Below are 6,000 nucleotides of genomic sequence, written 5' to 3' on the forward strand. Positions count from 1 at the left end.
AGAGAAGCAACCTAGAACTAAGGAGAAATTTCCTGACAGTTAGAACAATTAATCAGTGGAACAACTTGCCTCCAGAAGTTGTGAATGCCCCAACACTGGAAGTTTTGTAAGAAGAGATTGGATAACTATTAGGGCTGTAATGGCGAACCCATGGCATGTGTGCTCGAAGTGACATGTGGAGCCATGTCGCCTGGCATGCACGGCATCATCCGTTCCTCTTCTGGGTTTCTGGCGCCCATGCGTCCGACGATCAGCTGGCCTTTGTAGCTGCAGCAGTGCCGGAAACTAAGAGAGCTGGTCTTCCATTTCCTGGCATGAGCATGCATGACGGCCAGCTGATTGTCACATGGGCATGCGTGCCAGTAAGCGGAAGACTAGCTGTTTTTTTCCGGTGCACGCCTGCCTCCCAGGCAGCTCCTCTTCCAGGTTGCGTCCCAGAGGAGTACACGAAGCAAGCGCGTGCACACGTTCCCTTTTTTTGGCACTCAGTGCCGAAAAGGTTCGCTGTCACTGGTGTAGGATTTCCTGCCTAAGCAGGGGGTTGGACTAGAAGACCTCCAAGGTCCCTTCCAACTCTGTTATTCTATTGTAACAATCTGAGCCTATTTTAATGCAAAAGAAGAGTGTATCGCGTGAAAAGCCTTGTAGAAAATGAATGTGTGAGAGGCCTCTTGCCACACTCCCCAAAAACAACCCACTGAAAAATTAATTTAGGAGGCTCTGGGGACCCCGCATTCTCCAGCCTGGAAGTCAAATGACACTTTCAAATGGGGATTTTTCATCCTTTGCAAAAACCCAGAATGCGCCTCTTCTGAAAGAAACGCATCCTGGGATTAACGAAGGCCCCCTGACCTCTCAGATTAGAAGTTTTGGATTTCTCTCTCCCGCTTATGTCAGTCTTTCAACCGGACCGTCAGAGAGGCTGAAGGCTGCTCCAGGATTATAAGAGCCGCTGTCTGTGTTTGATGAGGGGGTGTGAAGGTGTCAGGCTTTGCAAAAAACCCCAAAGGAAAAACAAGCTGATGTGTTATTGACAAATGGGACTGGAGGAAAACTGGGCCCATTCGAGATGCCTGTTGCCATGGCAAAGCTAAGACGAGGTGATGGATGCGCTGCAGGCCAACGGCAGATGAATGTGGGGAAGATGGTGGGCTAAGCTGCCAAACCGCTGCCTTTTTTCTTTCAAGGGGAGAATGGGAGGGGGTGCATTGGTCCTGCTTTGGGGGGAGACTGAAATACACCCCACCAGCTTGAGTTTCTTGTCAAATAAATAGACATGAGAGCAGTGTTCCGATATCTCAGGGGCTGCCACAAAGAAGAGGGAGTCAAGCTATTCTCCAAGGCACCTGAGGGCAGGACAAGAAGCAATGGGTGGAAACTAATCAAGGAAGGAAGCAACTTAGAACGGAGGAGAAATTTCCTGACAGTGAGAACAATTAATCAGTGGAACAGCTTTCCTCCAGAAGTTGTGAATGCCCCAACACTGGAAGTCTTTAAGAAGATGTTGGATAGCCATTTGTCTGAAACGGTATAAGGCAGCGATGGCGAACCTTTTTTGGCTCGCGTGCCACAAGTGGGGGGAGCGCAGGGGGATCGTGTGCGGGCGTGCCGCACCCATAATGCAATGTGCGACCCCACCCAGTGCGCATGCGCGCACAACGCACGACCCCCCCATTTTTACATGCTTTTTTTGCCCTCCCCAGGCTCCAGAGGCTTTATAGGAGCCTGGGGAGGGCGAAAAGAGCCTCCCCCACCCCTTCGGAGGCCCTCCGGAGGCTTCAGGGACCGTCCGGAGGCTACCCTGAAGCCTTCGGAACACTTAAAACCACCCTCCGAGCAAACCGGAAGTGACTTCCGGTTTGCTCGGAGGGTGGTTTTAAGCGTTCCGAAGGCTTCAGGGAAGCCTCCGGACAGTCCCTGAAGCCTCCGGGGGGGGGGAAGGCTCTTTTCACCCTCCCCAGGCTCCTATAAAGCCTCTGGAGCCTGGGGAGGGCAAAAAATAGCTTTTAAAAAGGTAAACTCAGCTGGCCAGTGTGTGCATGCGCGCTGGCCAGCTGACAGGGCAGCGCCTCGCGTTCCCTGACAAATGGCACTGCGTGGCACTTGTGGCACGTGTGCCATAGGTTCGCCATCACTGGTGTAGGGTTTCCTGCCTAGGCAGGGGGTTAGACTAGAAGACCTCCAAGGTCCCTTCCAACTCTGCTATTGTATTGTATTGTAAATTGGGAGGGGGGGATGATTCAGCAGCACTGCTTCAAAGGAGGCATGCTGGGTTTCAGCTTGATCCTAAGTCTGTTGGCTCCAGAATGAAAATCCCATGGAGTTTTTCAACGGAATACACGCTTCCCCCCCCCCCCCCAGAGAGGGAGGTGGGCTGGAGTCAATCAAAGCAACCCAGGGCTGTAATCGACTCCTTCTCTCGCTTGTGCTTTCAACAAGCAAAGAGCAGATTACCTAGATGGCTTGTTAATAAGTTTGGCGCTGGAAGGGATGGGTGAGCAGGCTGACTTGAGTTCTGTTTGCTTGGTTGGCCATGCAGATGCAGTGGTTGTAAACGGTAAACTGTGGTTTATGAGTGAGGGTGTTGCATGGATTCAGCCGACTTTTAGACAAGTGGCGGCTGAGCACGAAAGGGTCCTCCTGAGAATGCAGGGGCAGACCAAACCTCTCTTTGTGTGCTTTAATGCAGGGGTGTCCAAACTTGGCAACTTTAAGACTTGTGGACTTCAACTCCCAGAATTCTGGGAGTTGAAGTCCACAAGTCTTAAAGTTGCCAAGTTTGGACACCCCTGCTTTAATGCTTTGTTCTAAAAAGGGCAGGAATAAAACATGCGGGTAATTGGGCAATGAGCCTTCAAAAGTCCAGGCTCTCTCTCTCTCTCTCTCTCTCTGTCTTTCTCTGTCTTTGTCTCTCTGTCTCTGTCTCTGTGTGTGTGTGTGTGTGTGTGTCTGTGTCTGTGTGTGTCTCTCTCTGTGTGTTTCTCTCTCTCTCTGCCTCTGTCTCTCTCTGTTTTTTTCTGTCTTTCTCTCTCTCTGTCTCTTTCTCTGTTTCTGTCTCTCTCTCTCTGTCTCCCTCTCTGTCTCTGTCTGTCTCTGTCTCTCTCTCTGTGTGTGTGTGTGTGTGTGTGTGCGCGCGTGTGTGCAGGTGTGCAGACAGTCATCTCCTGCTGTACAAACGACATCTGGCTTCATCTCCAGTAAGAACAAAAGGGGTTGTGCCTAAGATGGCAGAGTCCCATGGAGTTGGGCGGCCAATGAATTCAAATAAATAAGATGGCAGTAGTTGAAGTTGAATTGTTGTCTTAAAACTGCTCACAAGAGGCCTCTGAAACTGAACCAAGCAGCTGAATGTGGTCAGGGGTTAGGTTTGAGGGGAAGGAAGGAAGAACATTAGATCAAAGGGGCAACGCAATGGCGTCTCTTGCATGGGGTCACCAAGCAAGAATAGCCCATGCTCCAAATATTGAGCTAGATTCTTAGAGCAGGTGGTATTCAGCTGGTTTGGACTGGTTCACCCAAACCGGTAGCTGAAATCGAGCTCTATGCCGTCCTATTTAGGCACGTTTTTGAGCACGGGGGCATTCGCAGAAGGCACGTGCGCGAGCAAAGCGCAAGTGCGGAGGGGCGGGTGGGTGGACGGCGAACCGGTGGTAACAAAATGTGAAACCCACCACTGGTTATGATAATGCGTGATTGGATACTTTGTGGCTCAGTGTGTTATACAAATCAAACCCACCTGGTTATTTTACGCCTTGGTGCAGTGTTTCTCATCCTTGGCCATAGCTGGCTGGGGAATTCTAGGAGTTGTAGTCCCTCTATCTTCAAATAGCCAACATTTGAGAAACGTTATTCCACGTTATTTCTGGGGAGTGACACAGCTGAGGTGTGGCAATCAGCTCTGCCATGCAAATCAACTGAGAGGATATAGGTAAGTAAAGCACAGGGTCGGGTGGACCAACCTGATCGTCGGAGCGAACTGGTTCGCTCCCAGATGATTGTCGGCGTTACCGGTTCACCTGAACCGATCCGAACCGGATGAATCTCACCCCTGGCCTGAATGTTGATCATGTGACCACAGGGGCGCCAGGACTGAGGAATGGTTGCAAGTAACTTTTTTCAGTGCCATCATAACTTCGAATCCTTCCTAGATGAATGGTTTTAAGTCAAGGACTTCTCACATCTGATACTCCACCCTAAGTTGGTATTCCAGTAATATCCAAGGAGACTAGCTAATTAATTAGAACTTCTGCCAACCTCCGTTTCCAAAGCTTTTAGAAGAGTCGTAAGAAGGCAGACCTGCCATCCCTAAATGATTTGTGTAGAGCTCAGGTCAAAAAACGGAATAAGGAAATATTGCCAGCAATATGATGTACGTTATATTCCATGTCAACATCCAGTGCAACTCACTCTCTCTCTCTCTCGTTTGGCACCTATTGTGCGTCTTGGATTACAACCTCCATCATCCCCCAACCGGCCTGTTGCTAATGGAAATGGCCCTTCAACCCAAAGAGGAAGCATTATGCTGCTTCTATGTGCTCTGCAGATGGGGCTGATTCGGTAGCTGCCATAATGTACAGGTAGTTCTTGATTTATGACCACAATTGAGCCCCAAATTTCTGCTGCTCAGCAAGACAGTTGTTAAGTGAGCCTTGCTGCAATTTTATGACTTTTCTCGGTTGAGTGGTTGAGTGAATCACTGCAACTGCTAACTCAGGAACACGGTTGTTAAGTGAATCTGGCTTCCCCATTGACTTTCCTTGTCAGAAGGTCGCAAAAAGGGGATCACGTGACCCCCGGAGACACTACAACCGTCATAAATATGAACCAGTGGCCAAGCATCTGAATTTTGATCAGGTGACCATGGGGATGCTGCGACAGTCGTAAGTGTGAAAAGCATTCGTAAATTGCTTTTTTTCAGTGTCGTAAGTTTGAACGGTCATCATAACATCAAATGGTTGTAAGCCGAGGACTGCCTGTACAACAACCGAGCAATGGTGGTGTCAATAGGACGGTGAAACCAAGATAGTGGGATTATTTCTTGGATTTGCTGAGGACAAACAGCTCTCCTCAAACCCTCTCACCTTCCCCTTTCTCTAAGGCGTGTCAAACTGGTGACCCATCGGCCGAATGCGTCACGCATAGGCTATGACGCTACCCCAGCTCCGTGAAGGGGGAAACAGCAACGTGACGCCATGAATTTGACAGCCGTACTCTAGAGCCGTGATGGTGAACCTATGGCACAGGTGGCACACGGAGCCCTCTCCCAGGTGAGCTCCCCCATGCATGTGCGCGCCCCCTCCTGCTGGCCACCTGATTTTTGGGTCTCTGCCAGGAGATGCATGTGCATGTTTGAGGGTGCGGGAGGGGGGGTCATGAGTGCAGGCGCAGGGCAGGTTGCCTTGCATTGTGGGTGTGGGCACGCATGCGCACAATTTCAGCACGCAAGGACAACAAGGTTGGCCATCACTGCTCTAGAACATCTGGTTAAGAGTTTGAAGTGGCATCCTCTGTTTTGTGACGTGGGTTTTTCCTTGCAAACGGCATGGGGAAGAAGGGACGTTAAGGTGGCCGATTGCAAACGTCCGCCCTGAAGTTTCAACATGGACCAAGAGCACCGCTCACATCTTTTCTCAAAGTAATTGGGGTGGGGGGTGGGGTGAAAGGTCGAGCTCTGTTGGCAACTCCCATCCAGGATACGTCGGATCAATGTTTCTCAACCTTGGCAGTTTTTAATACGCGTGGACTTCAACTCCCAGAATTGTCTCTGAAGTTTAAGGTGTGTGGACTTCAACTCCCAGAATTCCCCAGCCAACAAAGCTGGCTGGGGGATTCTGGGAATTGAAGTCCACACCTCTTAAAAGTTGCCATGGTTGGGAAACACTGCAACGGAGCCTTGTGGTCTTCCCGGCTGCACCTCCCCAAACTCGCCCTGAGAAAACAGCCTGTGTTTCTGTCACGGGTGTGACATCCTAGAAAACAAGACTCTTCCAGCTACCTCTA

The sequence above is a fragment of the Natrix helvetica genome (assembly GCF_964273705.1).
Source record: "Natrix helvetica genome assembly, chromosome: 9".
In the NCBI taxonomy this organism is placed as follows: domain Eukaryota; kingdom Metazoa; phylum Chordata; class Lepidosauria; order Squamata; family Natricidae; genus Natrix; species Natrix helvetica.